At 37.1% G+C, this 15,806-nt stretch overlaps 1 protein-coding gene and 1 long non-coding RNA gene across 6 annotated transcripts in view; one reads left to right on the top strand and one right to left on the bottom strand.

Moving 5' to 3' along the window:
* Positions 1–15,806, bottom strand: part of LOC129048245 (uncharacterized) — a 152,486-nt gene that overhangs the window by 62,671 nt on the left and 74,009 nt on the right. For 2 of the 3 annotated variants that reach the window (XR_010141538.1, XR_010141537.1), the window contains exon 2: positions 7,574–7,710. This is a non-coding gene — a long non-coding RNA (uncharacterized LOC129048245). Of the gene's footprint in view, positions 1–7,573; positions 7,711–10,229; positions 10,702–15,806 lie in introns of those variants that run through there. The other variant, XR_008510438.2, reaches the window with a different exon arrangement.
* The window catches only part of LOC129048244 (uncharacterized), a 182,601-nt gene that overhangs the window by 103,482 nt on the left and 63,313 nt on the right, over positions 1–15,806 (top strand). The window lies entirely within an intron of this gene.

The raw sequence follows: 15,806 nt of genomic DNA, 5'->3' as shown, positions 1-15,806 counted from the left end.
CTTTGCAGGCTTTTCTTTGCATGTGTTTTGTGTGTGTTGCGGGGAGGTGTGTGTGTATGTGTTTTGGGTTACTAATTTAATATCTTCATTTGTTAAAGTTTGTTCAGTTTTTTTTCTTTTTTAGTCAGTTATAGTTTAGGTCATTTTAGGATTTTGTCAATTTTCTCTACCATCTAATTTATTGACATACAATTGTTCATAGTTTTGGCTTATGAATCTTTATTTTTGTAAGATCAGTAGTAATAACACTTCTTTCATTTCGCATTCTAATAATTTCAATCTTTACTCTTTTTTCTTGGTCAGTCTAAATAAAGTTTTGTCAATTTTGTTGAGCCTTTCAAAAAACAGCTTTCAGTTCTATTGATTTTCTCTATTTTTGTATTCTCTATTTGATTTATTTTCACTCTAAATTTATTATTTCCTATCTTCTGCTTGCTTTAAGTTTTGTTTACTCTTTTTTTTCTGTTGTTATAAAGCTCTACATTTTCCTCTATTGCTTTACCTGCATCCTATAATTTTTGATATGGTCTCTCTTCATATTTATTAATCTCAAAGTATTTCTGATTTGCCTTTTATTTCTTCTTTGGCTCATTGACTATTTAGAGGTGTGTTATTTAATTTAAAAATCTGTGGATTTCCCAGAAATTTTCATATTATCAATTTCTAGTGCTATTTTATTCTAGTTAGAGAATACACTGTATTTTTTCTATCGTTTCCAATTTATTGAAGCCTTCTTAACATTCCATGTGCATTTAAGAAAAAAATGCATATTTTGCTGTTGTTTAATAAAGCTTTCTATAGATATCCGTAAGGTCTAGTTGGTTTATAGGGTTGTGCTAACCTTCTATTTCTGTGTTAAACATCTGTTGACTTGTTCTACCAATTATTAATAGTGGGTTTTTGAAGGCTCCAACTATTATTCTTGAATTTTGTTTCTCTTTCCATTTCTGTCAGTTTTCCTTCATATATTTTGTTAAACTGTTATTAGGTGCATATGTGGTTATAACTGTTATATAGTCCTTTTTTTTTTTTGACAGAGTCTCTCTCTGTCGCCAGGCTGGAGTGCAGTGGTGTGATCTCGGCTCACTGCAACCTCCGCCTCCTGGGTTCAAGCGATTCTCCTGCCTCAGCCTCCCAAAGTGTTGGGATTACAGGCGTGAGATGAATTGAACTTTTTTTTTTTTCAGACAGAGTTTCTCTCTTGTTGCACTGGCTGGAGTTTCACAGGCGCGATCTCAGCTCATTGCATCCTCTGCCGCGCGGGTTCAAGCGATTCTCCTGCCTCAACTTCCGAGTAGCTGGGATTACAGGCATGTGTCACCACGCCCGGCTAATTTTGTATTTTTAGTGGAGACGGGGTTTCTCCATGTTGGTCAGGCTGGTCTGGAACTCCAGACCTCAGGTGATCCACCCGCCTCAGCCTCCCAAAGCTCTCGGATTACAGGTGTGAGCCACCACGCCCGGCCAAATTCAGCTTTTTATCATTATAAAATGTATCTTTAATCTCTAATAACTTAAAAAAATTTTAAAGTCTATTTTCTCTGATTACCAGTACAGCTACTATAGTTTTCTTGTGATTGATTTTTGCATGATGTATTTTTTGTATTATTTTCCTTTCAATCTTTTGTATCTTTGAATACAAAGCAAGTCTCTTATGAACAGAATACAGTGAGATCATGTTTTTTAATCCATTCTGACAATCTCTGCCTTTATTGATATAGTGGGATTCACATGTGCCATTTTGCTTTTTCTTTTCTGTCTTTTTTGTTCCTTTATTCCTCTTCTACTGCTCTTTTTACATTAAATAAATATCTTCTAATGAAACCTATTAATTTGTTAAATAATTATTCAGCATATATGTAGAGTTCATTTTTAGTTGTTGGTCTAGGATTTAATATATACAGCTTAACCTATCAGAATCAGCTTCAGGTTTTTACTAGCTTAATTTTGGTAATATATGGAAGCATTACTCCTTTATGTTATTATTCCTTACCTCTGCTCTTTCAGTGGTATTATTATTATTATACATATTATATTCACTGTTACAAACCCAATTATATACATTGCTATAATTTTACTTTGCCATCTGTATTTATTTCTTTATCCCATTGCAGCTTTGCTCCCACATCACTCTGTGCTATTTTTGGCAAATATATTACATATACATTACATTTCTACATATTATATTTCCAAATATACATTATATACATATTATTTTATTACTTTTTAAATAAGTTAGAAGAATGGAGAAAATGTGTGCATTTATATTGTCTTTTATAATTATATAATTACCTCCACCAGTGCTAGTTGCAAATTCTCTTTGTTTGTCTGGGAAAGTCTTTATTTTTCCTTCAATTTTTAAAGAAAACTTTGCTGGATAAGACTTCTCTTAGTTGACAAGGTTTTCTTTGAGCATTGTCAGTATGTCATCCCATAACCTCTTGTCCCTATTACTTCTGCTAATAAATTAGCTATAAATCTTACTGTTATTCTCTCATATGTAATGAATATTTTTATCTTGTTTCTTTCAATGATTCTTTCCTTATGTTTGACTTTTGACATTTACTATGTGTCTGTTAGTGAATTTATTTGCATTTATTCTTCTTGTAGTTTTTTGAGCTTCCTGGATATGTAGGTTATTATTTTTTAATAAATTTGGTAAGTTTTTCATCATTAAAAAAATTATATATGTGTTACTCCTTTCTCTTGTTTCCCTCTAGAGGGCCTGTCATGTGTATGCTGGTGTGCTTAGCGGTCTCTCACATTTCTCTAAGGCACCCTTCATTTTTCTTCTTTTTTTTTTTGTCTCTGTTATTCTGCTGCTTACATAATCTGTATCATATACCTTTATGCTTGCTTGTTTCTTCTACTAGTTAAAATCTGAGCCCCTCAAGTGAGATTATTATTTCAGCTCCTGTGCTTTTCAACTTCTGAATTTCCATCTCAGTATTTTTTTATAGTTTCTCTTCATTGACATTTTCTATTTGGTACAACATTGTCATCATATGTTACTTTACTTTTTAAATCATGGTTTTCTTTAGACCTGTGAACATGTTTAGTCTTTTGCTGATAATATCAACATCTGGTAGCTCTTGAAGGCAATTTGTTACCTGCTTTTCTCCTGCTTTATGGGTCAGGTTTCCTCCCTCCTATAGTATTAAGCCCTCTACATTGCTCTTCAAGGAAGCACATCTTCAGATATATTCAGTTACCCTGAAATAGAGTCATTTTGGTAGGGCTCTATTCCTCTTTTTCCCCGACCACACCTAGTTGTTAAACTCCAACCAATTGTCATATCATTCCTACTATTGTTTTTGACACTGCCCTGGAACATAAATCCCTCTGCAAACGAATCCCATCAAATTCAGGTCCCTTTGAAGGAATATGTTCTGAGGTCAATGGTTGGTATTTTTTCTGACCTCAGAAAGATTCCTCCCAGTCATATTATTCTCCAGTATTCTCTTGAAAACTACCCAGTCCACAGTTTAGCCTGTATCTTGACTCTCACCTTTTTCTACAACCTCTATGGGATATATTGTGGTGAATAAAGGAACATTGTCTTTTCACCAAAGAACTTCTCTTGGAGAGGGCCCTTTTCTACACTCAATTGCAAATGAAGTCAGTTATTGAGAAAGAGATTAGGAACTATCTGTTTTAAGGTCCTATTCTCTCCCCATCTCCATATCAAAGTTTCTGGCCAAAGCTCTAAAGTTAGTTAGGGACAATGGCCAAGTTTTCTCTGATGTCCCTACTCTAGGACCTGAGGGTTTGGGCAGGAATGGGGTGGAGCTGCCTGAGGTCTTCTTGGCTTGCTTCTGATAGCATGGAACCATCACCTCTCATACTATATCAAGAGTGATTAGGGCTCCTACATCTCAGCATCCTGCATTCAAGATGCAGACTCCATTTCACAAGGCAAGAAGCTGGTGGAAGAAGGGAGCCCCCACCTCTTAACTGCACTCACTCAGATTTAGCCTCAGAAACAGATAACTGGGAGAAAGACGAAAAATGCTGACATTCTGCTCCTCCTAAGAAGAAAGTCTGATTGGGAGCTTGGGACAGAGTGTTCTGTGCTCTTGGCTACAGTTTCTAGAGTGTAATCTCCATCTCACTGAGCTGGGAGGAAGGAAAGAGTCTTGTTTCAATTACTACAAATTTTCACTTTTCTTATTAAACTTTTAAAAATTTTCTTTAATATATGATTCTTCATTTGCTGTTTGTTCCTGCACCATGTCCAAAGGCTTTACATTGCTGTTTAAAAAACAATTTTCTGCTAGTTTTTTCTGGGGAGTGATTCAGCAGAAATCCTGATACTGTCTTGAGAAGTCAATTCCACCAGTATATTTTAGTATAATGTCCTGTGGCCCCAGGTTTCTCATGCAAATTAAAGACACAATAATATATTCTTTCATATACTGGAGAAAAGGCTCATACACTTATCTTTAGAGTGATAATATCTATTCTATTTTTAAAGCAATCAGGCTGTAAGGTATTCAAATCAGAAAATAGAGTGTCTTGCCATTTATTAACATTATACCCATTCCTCCTATCTACATGAATAGTCAAGTACTTAGAGTCTGCCTCAACTACATAGGTAATTTTACTAGTCTTCAAATGTCTTCTATTTCCTGAAATTTCTTTATGTTTTGGTAATGGTATTATTTTGTAAGCCCAAATAAGTTTATACCACTTCTCTTTAAAATCCTTCAGTAGTTATCCTCTGTCAACAGAAAAAGTATTGCAAGCTCTTTGGTTTGTCATTCAAGAATCTTTATGATAAACCCCACCCCAGCCTTATCTTCTCTTGGTTCTACTTTGACACTCTAAATTTAAGACATGCCAAATTGCATACAATCTCTAAGACATGGAATAATTTTTATTTTTTCAAGACATTGAATATAATATCCTCTTTTCCCCCTAAAATATTCTTCCTATTTCTATCTGTCTCATATTACCCAGCTCATTTATTTATATTTTTTAATTTTTTACTATATTTTGAGATTCTACTATGTCTTAGACATCATAATTGACAGAGGTTATACTGTGGTAAGTGAAAAGAACATTGTCTTCCTATCAAAGAGCTTTTGACTTGGTGACTTGGTGATAAAGAGACTTTTTGGACAAATAATTCAGCTAATCACATGATAGATGTTACTAAAAGAAGGCGAATTGACTTATTTGTGTAGACTGAAGAAGTTCTTGAGGAAGAACTTCTAAGCACTAATGTAACTATTAGATAGATGGATTGATTGATGGATAGATGTAGAGGTGGAAATATCAAGTAAAGAATGTAAGGCATAGAACAAGCTTTTCAGGCAATGTCAATCAACATGCAGTGTAAAAGCAGTGAATTATTAGTGCACTGAATGAAGACCAATATAGTTAGAGTATAGGAAGCAGAGCATGGGAATTGAAGTGGGAGAGCCAGATCCTGGAGGGTTACATTAGCTAATTTTTCTTAACAGCATTAAAAGGCCTTAAGGAAGAACATTCTCTGACCACAAACAATGTGTTTTCACTATTAGAAAAACATAGTAGAAACATATTAGAAAAACATACTAGCCTCTTCAAACCTGGAGGAACATTATCTCTTTTGTGGCCCCACCAAGCTTTGCACATGCCTCTGCTGTAACATCATCATGCCCTGTTAACTTGTTTCCATCTTGGTCTCTTCAACTAGCTCAGGAGCTTCTAGGACAAATGGCTCATTTTTATATGGACAGTAGCCCCCTCTTATCAGTGGAACATACATTCCAAGAACCCCATTGGATGCCTGCAATTGTAGACAGTACTGAACTCTGTGTGTACTAACTTTATTCTTATATTGTAGGAGAACATACATTCCTATAATAAACTTCAATTTGTAAATTAAGCATACTAAGGGATTTTAAAAACTAATAATAAAATAGAAAAATTTAAAATGTATACTGTAATGAAATTATGTGAATGTGGTTTTTCTCTCTTATTCTCTCAGAATATCTTACTGTACTGCACTTGCCCCTTTTCTTCTTGTGATCTATCTAATAACAGAGAGGGTGACTAAGTGACTAAGGAACAGGTAGTGTGTATACAGCATGGATACGCTTGACAAAGAGATGATTCACCTCCCTTGTGAACAGAAGTGGCAGGGTGTGAGATTTCATCAGGCTACTCAGAGAGGCACACAATTTAAAACTATTGTTTATTTATGGAATTTTCTATTTAATATTTCAGACCATGGCGGAACAGGTAACTGAAACTATGGAAAGCAAAACCACAAATAAATAACCACAAACTACTTATTCCTACATTTCCATACCTAAAACAAGACCTGAAACATAAGGAGTTTTAAAACATGTTAAGCATGGAAATAAATTACAGAGAATAAAGCATATTAGTTTTATTTCTTTGACTATAAAGAGCTGAACAAGAGCTACTTACAGATAAAAACAAATCTCTGTACATGTCAATGTTCCTGGACAACTCGGAACTCGAGCAGCAAATTAATGCACATACATTGAAACCATGAGAAATGAGGAGATGGGAAGCCTTGGTACTCATCCTTCTTGATGTCATTTACTAACTCTAAATTGAATACATAAACAGGTCATCGTATAAATTAGCAATTTATTTAACTTTTTTATTGCTGTTATCCTTGGAGGCAGGATTCAGAGATGAGGAAGAATCACTCAAGATAATTAATATAAGGAAGAAATATAAAACACAAGATAATCAACCCACTTTATTGTCTTGTAAGGATTATTTAATGCCATGGTGTAGACAGACAGATACATGAACACCAAGAAGAAACCTTTAAGAAGAGCAGATTTGTAGATACTGAGTGGAAGCTAGGATATTTGCAATGATACTGTTCCTTAGGCTGCTATTGAATGTTCCAGGATAGGGTACCTGAATAAAGGTGTGCCAGTCATGATATTCCAGTCTCCTACATATACTTGATTGACACAGAGGTGAATGCCTAACCCAAGTTGAATCAATCTGAGTCATACCTTGGACTTTTTGAAGTGTAACTGAGAAAGAATGACTGGCTTTCTTCAGTGCCCTACTTGGGAATTGTTGGTAGCTATATTTTTCATCTTGTAATCTACTTTCCAATAAAAGAGACCAATCAAACTGATAATCTGTGAGAATCTGAGACTAGAGAGGAATGTTCAAAGTATTGGATCCAGGAGATATGAGGCCCAGCTCCATCCTTCTTTTCTTATCGCTCAGTCATTCAATCTTTGCTTGGAATACATGAACCAATAATTTCCATTATTACCTGAGAAGGATCCAACTGAGTTTCTCTTTCGATACTATATTGGTGAGTAGAAAGGCAAGTTTCACAAAAATATAAATAGTTTGATATAATTTTAATAAAACTTAAAATTTATATGAATTTGAATATAAAAGTCATCATAGAAGATAAATAGAAAAGTGATAACATTGAGTTACCCTCGGAATAGTGAAGAAGGGGAGAAGGAATATCTCTCATACTTACATTGCATCCTTCTATATTGTGTAAAATTTTAGCAATGAGACCAGCCTGGCCAACATGGTGAAACCCCATCTCTATTAAAAATGCAAATATTACCTGGATGTGGTTGTGCATGCTTGTAGTCCCAGCTACTCATGAGGCTGAGGCAGGAGAATTTCTTGAACCCAGGAGGCAGAGGTTGCAGTGAGCCAAGATCATGCCACTGCACTCCAGCCTGAGTGACAGAGCGAGACCTAGTCTCAAAAAAAAAAAAAAAAAATCAGCAACGAGCTCTATTAATTTTATAATTAAAAAATAATTTTAAAAGGCAATAAACAAAAAATTTCTAGGAAAAACATATTAAAAAAAAACAAATGAGTGCTTTGAATCCACTCTCAATCATTCCAATACCAAGTGCACCTGCATTGACTGATTCCTCAGCAAAGCCAGTAGAGAGTTGTGATGGTTTCTGATATAAAGTCAAAGTTGCAGAGCTACTTCCCAACTCACAAACGCCTAATTTATGAACACCTGGCACATAAAGAGAACAGCTACTGGCCCAGGCTAACTTGCCTGCAGACAGTACAGAAGAGTAGAAAACACTCTTGAGCTTTGCCATCAGACTGCTTACTTTTGAATTCTGCATTTCTATTTACTAGCTTTGGAGTATCAGGCAAATTATTTATCCTTTCTGTGTCTCAGCTCCTCATCAATAAAATATGCTAACAAGGCTCTTAACTCAAAAGATTGCTATGAAGTTTAATAGAAAGAATGCATGACAATCCCTGCCTAAGCAAGTGTTAGCCACCAATGTTACCAGGAAGCAGCTTGTCCTCTCAGTTCTCAAGATTTCACTACATCACCATATTCTTTCTATAATGGCAAGCTTAGTATCTGTTACCAGGTACAGACAGCAAATCCCTTGGGGGTAATGATTTTCCTGTCAACGGTGACAAATTTCTAAATGCTGGAATCAATTTCCTCAGCATTAATTCTTGTCCCACCTATCTGTACGTTATTTGACTGGAGCAAAGCTACCTTTAAGTTTATGAAGTTCACCACAATCAAAGCAGATACCTTGTTCTATTATATGAGTACTATTTCAAAAATTCCAAGATGCACATTATTTTTACATAGTACCAATTTATGAAATCTGCTTAGAGTTGGTGGAGTATTTCAATCCACATCAGCCAAACAGCAGGTCAGAAGTTACTTGTGGGGTAGATTGTTATTGCTTGATGGGGGCAACTTGGTCATAGCTATTCACAGTATCATGTGAATAGCTTTGACTTTGTATTATGCACATTGTTGGTACTAGATGTGGTAAGCTTAGCTGCCATTTAAAATGTCCTTAAAAAGAATACATGATGACAAGGCTTAAAACAAAAGACACTGTATATTCAGAAAGTTATGGAATTGAGGAGCATGATATATATCAGAACTCTATGTCTAAATATATTTGAAATAAAATTTCTACATAAGAAAGCACAGTGTCAGAATTTGACTACATTTTTTTTCTTCAGTAATACATAAAATAATGGTGCTATAATAGATGGTAACTTCAATTCTTTTGTTGTTGTTGTTGTTGTTGTTGTTACAGAGTCTCACTCTGTTGCCTAAGCTCGAGTGCTGTGGCAAGATCTCGGCTCACTACAAACTCCACCTCGTGGGTTCAAGCAATTCTCGTGCCTCAGGCTCCCGAGTAGCTGGGATTACTGGCGTTTGCCACCACGCCCAGCTTTTTTTTTTTTTTTTTTTTTAGTTTGTTTTTATTTTTTTTAGTAGAGACAGGGCTTTGACATGTTGGCCAGGCTGGTCTCGAACTCCTGACATCAGGTGATCCGCCCACCTCAGCCTCCCAAAGTGCTGGGATTACGGATGTATCACCATGCCTGGACTAACTTAAATTCAAAAAAGATAGTAGTTCACATAAAGAAATATGTGGGCCTCTTTTCTCCCAGCGTTTCCTGTTTCACGCAAGCCAATGATCCCTCAATGCAGTATGTGCTAATGACAAAGCATGTATCAGATCTAGTAGTATGTAATGTTTTTCTCCCATCAGAAGCCAAAGCTTTTTACTTTAACCAAAATAAAGTCCTCTCAGTATTATTTACAGTGGGTATACTTTTGCTTATAGCTCCTGGAGTTTTTCGGCTATTATGAGCAAAATAATTCAGTGATTAAACTGGAGTCTATTTTCATACAGAAGTCTTTACAAGTGGACCCTGCCACTTAATAGAGAAGATAATTTCCTGAAGAAAAATGCATTTTCTCATAGAAAAGATGTACATTTTATGGGTTAAAAACTTTAGTCCTAAGGGCCGGGCACGGTGGCTCATGCCTGTAATCCCAGCACTTTGGGAGGCCAAGGCCGGCAGATCACGAGGTCAGGAAATCGAGACCATCCTGGCTAACACAGTGAAACCCCGTCTCTACTAAAAATACCAAAAAATTAGCTGGGCGTGGTGGCGGGCGCCTGTAGTTCCAGCTACTTTGGAGGCTGAGGCAGGAGAATGGTGTGAACTCGGGAGGCGGAGCTTGCAGTGAGCGGAGATTGCGCCACTGCACTCCAGCCTGGGCGACAGAGCAGGACTCTGTCTCAAACAAAAAAAAACAACAACAAAAAAACAAAAAAAAACTTTAGTCATCAAATATCTATCAAAGTCATCTTGTAGATATAGTGATAATATCAAATCTCTAGTGCTGAAATAATATTAATTTGTACCTATGTGGTTAAAAAAAAATACTAAAAGAAACAAGAGGAGAGTCCTACCTCGGGCTGCTGTCACTGACAGGGAAGAGCACAGGCAGGGCCACCCAGAGATTTGCAGCAGAATCCTAGTTGCACTAAGAATCCAGAGACAGAGATCAGGAAGGTTGGATCATCAAGGAGAAAAGTGGGAGTTTTAAGGGAGAAGTAGAGAGGTGTTCTCATTGGAAAACCCATTATATTACAGAAGAAGCCAATAGTTCCAAAGATAAATCTTAAGGACTAAAGCAGCTCAAGGAGATGGGACAGTGACTCTGACTTGCATACACTGTAGAACTCCCTTCACACTCCCATCTCAGAGAGCTTCCCCTAAATCTTTTTTTTTTTTTCAGTTAAAGCTATTTTCTTTTCTTTTTTTTTTTTTTATTATACTTTAAGTTCTAGGGTACATGTGCACAACATGCAGGTTTGTTACATAAGTATACATGTGCCATGTTGGTGTGCTGCACCTGTTAACTCGACATTTACGTTAGGTATATCTCCTAATGCTATCCCTCCGCCCTCCCCCCACCCCACGACAGGCCCCAGTGTGTGATGCTCCCCACCCTGTGTCCAAGTGTTCCCATTGTTCAATTCCCACCTATGAGTGAGAACATGTGGTGTTTGGTGTTCTGTCCTTGTGATAGTTTACTGAGAATGATGGTTTCCAGCTTCATCCATGTCACTACAAAGGACATGAACTCATCCTTTTTTATGGCTGCATAGTATTCCATGGTGTATATGTGCCACATTTTCTTAATCCAGTCTATCATTGATGGACATTTGGGTTGGTTCCAAATCTTTGCTATCGTGAATAGTGCCGCAATAAACATACATGTGCATGTGCCTTTATAGAAGCATGATTTATAATTGTTTGGGTATATACACAGTAATGGGATGGCTGGGTCAAATGGTATTTCTAGTTCTAGATCCTTGAGGAATTGCCACACCATCTTCCACAAGGGTTGAACTAGTTTACAGTCCCACCAACAGTGTAAAAGCGTTTCTATTTCTCCACAGCCTCTCCAGCACCTGTTGTTTCCTGACTTTTTAATGACCGCCATTCTAACTGGTGTGAGATGGTACCCCATTGTGGTTTTGATTTGCATTTTTCTGATGGCCAGTGATGAGCATTTTTTCATGTGTCTGTTGGCTGCATAAATGTCATTTTTTGAGAAGTGTCTGTTCATATCCTTTGCCCACTTTTTGATGGAGTTGTTTGATTTTTTTCTTGTAAATTTGATTGAGTTCTTTGTAGATTCTGGATATTAGCCCTTTGTCAGATGGGTAGATTTAAAAAATTTTCTCCCATTTTGTAGGTTGCCTGTTCACTCTGATGGTGGTTTATTTGGCTGTGCAGAAGCTCTTTAGTTTAATTAGATATCATTTGTCAATATTGGCTTTTGTTGCCACTGCTTTTGGTGTTTTAGACATGAAGTCCTTGCCCATGCCTATGTCCTGAATGGTACTGCCTAGGTTTTAGGTTTTCTTCTAGGGTTTTTATGGTTTTAGGTCTAACATTTAAGCCTTTAATCCATCTTGAATTAATTTTTGTATAAGGTGTAAGGAAGGGATCCAGTTTCAGCTTTCTGCATATGGCTAACCAGTTTTCCCAGCATCATTTATTAAATAGGGAATCCTTTCCCCATTGCTTGTTTTTGTCAGGTTTGTCAAACATCAGATGGTTGTAGATGTGTGGTACTACTTCTCAGGGCTCTGTTCTGTTCCATTGGTCTATATTTCTGTTTTGGTACCAGTACCATACTGTTTTGGTTATTGTAGCCTTGTAGTATAGTTTGAAGTCAGGTAGTGTGATGCCTACAGCTTTGTTCTTTTGGCTTAGGATTGTCTTGGCAGTGCAGGCTCTTTTTTGGTTCCATACGAACTTTAAAGTAGTTTTTTGCAGTTCTGTGAAGAAAGTCATTGGTAGCTTGATGGGGATGGCATTGAATCTGTAAATTACCTTGGGCAGTATGGCCATTTCCACGATATTGATTCTTCCTATCCATAAGCATGGAATGTTCTTCCATTTGTTTGTGACCTCTTTTATTTTGTTGAGCAGTGGTTTGTAGTTCTCCTTGAAGAGGTCCTTCACATCCCTTGTAAGTTGGATTCCTAGATATTTTATTCTCTTTGAGGCAATTGTGAATGGGAGTTCACTCATGATTTGGCTCTCTGTTTGTCTGTTATTGATGTATAGGAATGCTTGTGATTTTTGCACATTGATTTTGTATCCTGAGACTTTGCTGAAGTTGCTTATCAGCTTAAGGAGATTTGGGGCTGAGACAATGGGGTTTTCTAAATATACAATCATGTCATCTGCAGACAGGGACAATTTGACTTCCTCTTTTCCTAATTGAATACCCTTTATTTCTTTCTCCTGCCTGATTGCCCTGGCCAGAACTTCCAACACTATGTTGAATAGAAGTGGTGAGAGAGGGCATCCCTGTCTTGTGCCAGTTTCCAAAGGGAATGCTTCCAGTTTTTGCCCATTCAGTATGCTCTTGGCTGTGGGTTTGTCATAAATAGCTCTTATTATTTTGAGATACATCCCATCAATTGGTAGTTTATTGAGAGTTTTTAGCATGAAGTGCTGTTGAATTTTGTCGAAGGCCTTTTCTGCATCTATTGAGATAATCATGTGGTTTTTGTCTTTGGTTCTGTTTATATGATGCATTACATTTATTGATTTGTGTATGTTGAACCAGCCTTGCATCCTAGGGATGAAGCCAACTTGATCATGGTAGATAAGCTTTTTGATGTGCTGCTGGATTCAGTTTGCCAGTATTTTATTGAGGATTTTTGCAACGATGTTCATCAGGGATATTGGTCTAAAATTCTCTTTTTTTGTTGTATCTCTGCCAGGCTTTGGTATCAGGATGATGCTGGCCTCATAAAAGGAGCTAGGGAGGATTCCCTCTTTTTCTATTGATTGGAATAGTTTCAGAAGGAATGGTACCAGCTCCTCTTTGTACCTCTGGTAGAATTCGGCTGTGAATCTGTCTGGTCCTGGACTTTTTTTGGTTGATAGGCTATTTATTATTGCCTCAATTTCAGAGCCTGTTATTGGTCTATTCAAGATTCAACTTCTTCCTGGTTTAGTCTTGGGAGCATGTATGTGTCGAGGAATTTATCCATTTCTTCTAGATTTTCTAGTTTATTTGCATAGAGGTGTTTATAGTATTCTCTGATGATAGTTTATATTTTTGTGGGATTGGTGGTGATATCCCCTTTATCATTTTTTATTGCATCTATTTGATTCTTCTCTCTTTTCTTCTTTATTAGTCTTGCTAGTGGTCTATCAATTTTGTTGATCTTTTCCAAAAACCAGCTCCTGGATTCATTGATTTTTTGAAGGATTTTTTGTGTCTCTATCTCCTTCAGTTCTGCTCTGATCTTAGTTATTTCTTGCCTTCTGCTAGCTTTTGAATGTGTTTGCTCTTGCTTCTCTAGTTCTTTTAATTGTGATGTTAGGGTGTCAATTTTAGATCTTTGCTGCTTCCTCTTGTGGGCATTTAGTGCTATAAATTTCCCTCTACACACTGCTTTAAATGTGTCCTGAGATTCTGGTATGTTGTGTCTTTGTTCTCATTGGTTTCAAAGAACATTTTTATTTCTGCCTTCAGTTCTTTATGTACCCAGTAGTCACTCTGGAGCAGGTTGTTCAGTTTCCATGTAGTTGAGCAGTTTTGAGTGAGTTTCTTAATCCTGAGTTCTAGTTTGATTACACTCTGGTCTGAGAGACAGTTTGTTATAATTTCTGTTCTTTTACATTTGCTGAGGAGTGCTTTACTTCCAACTATGTGGTCAATTTTGGAATAAGTACGATGTGGTGCTGAGAAGAATGTATATTCTGTTGATTTGGGGTGGAGAGTTCTGTGGATATCTATTAGGTCCGCTTGGTGCAGAGCTGAGTTCAACTCCTGGATATCCTCGTTAACTTTCTGTCTCGTTGATCTGTCTAATGATGACAGTGTGGTGCTAACGTCTCCATTATTATTGTGTGGGAGTCTAAGTCTCTTTGTAGGTCTCTAAGGACTTGCTTTATGAATCTGGGTACTCCTGTATTGGGTGCATATATATTTAGGATAGGTAGCTCTTCTTGTTGAATTGATCCCTTTACCATTATGTAATGGCTTTCTTTGTCTCTTTTGATCTTTGTTGGTTTAAAGTCTGTTTTATCGGAGACTAGGATTGCAACCCTTGCTTTCTTTTTCTTTTCCTTTTGCTTGGTAGATCTTCCTCCATCCCTTTATTTTGAGCCTATGTGTGTCTCTGCACGTGAGATGGGTCTAATACAGCACACTGCTGGGTCTTGACTCTTTATCCAGTTCGCCAGTCTGTGTCTTTTAATTGGAGCATTTAGCCCATTTGCATTTAAGATTAATATTGTTATGTGTGAATTTGGTCCTGTCATTATGATGTTAGCTGGTTATTTTGCTCATTAGTTGATGCAGTTTCTTCCTAGCATCAATGGTCTTTACAATTTGGCATGTTTTTGCAGTGGCTGGTACCAGTTGTTCCTTTCCATGTTTAGTGCTTCCTTCAGGAGCTCTTGTAAGGCAGGCCTGGTGGTGACAAAATCTCTCAGCATTTGTCTGAAAAGGGTATTATTTCTCCTTCACTTATGAAGCTTAGTTTGGCTGGATGTGAAATTCCGGGTTGGAAATGCTTTTCTTTAAGAATGTTGAATATTGGCCCCCACTCTCTTCTGGCTTGTAGAGTTTCTGCTGAGAGATCTGCTGTTAGTCTGATGGGCTTCCCTTTGTGTATAACCCAACCTTTCTCTCTGGCTGCCCTTAACGTTTTTTCCTTCATTTCAACTTTGGTGAATCTCACAATTATGTGTCTTGGAGTTGCTCTTCTTGAGGAGTATCTTTCTGGTGTTCTCTGTATTTCCTGAATTTGAATGTTGGCTGCCTTGCTAGGTTGGGGAAGTTCTCCTGGATAGTATCCTGAAGAGTGTTTTCCAGCTTGGTTCCATTCTCCCCGTCACTTTCAGGTACACCAATCAGAAGTAGATTTGGTCTTCTCACATAGTCCCATATTTTTTGGAGTCTTTGTTTGTTTCTTTTTACTCATTTTTCTCTAAACTTCTCTTCTCACTTCATTTCATTCATTTGATCTTCAATCACTGATACCCTTTCTTCCACTTGATCGAATCAGCTACTGAAGCTTGCGCATGTGTCACGTAGTTCTCGTGCCATGGTTTTCAGCTCCATCAGGTCATTTAAGGTCTTCTATATGCTGTTTATTCTACTTAACCATTCGTCTAATTTTTTTTCAAGGTTTTTAGCTTCTTTGCCATGGGTTCGAGCATCCTCCTTTAGCTTGGAGAAGTTTGTCATTACCAATCGTCTGAAGCCTTCTTCTCTCAACTCGTCAAAGTCATTCTCCATCCAGCTTTGTCCCATTGCTGGTGAGGAGCTGCATTCCTTTGGAGAAGAGGTGGTCTGATTTTTAGAATTTTCAGTTTTTCTGCTCTGGTTTCTCCCCATCTTTGTGGTTTTATCTACTTTTGGTCTTTGATGATGGTGACGTACAGATGGGGTTTTGGTGTGGATGTCCTTTCTGTTTTTTAGTTTTCCTTCTAACAGACAG

Source organism: Pongo abelii, chromosome 8 (genome assembly GCF_028885655.2).
Source record: "Pongo abelii isolate AG06213 chromosome 8, NHGRI_mPonAbe1-v2.0_pri, whole genome shotgun sequence".
Classification (NCBI taxonomy): domain Eukaryota; kingdom Metazoa; phylum Chordata; class Mammalia; order Primates; family Hominidae; genus Pongo; species Pongo abelii.
Note: the sequence above shows the minus strand (reverse complement) of the source record. Positions and strands in the feature narration are given on the sequence as shown.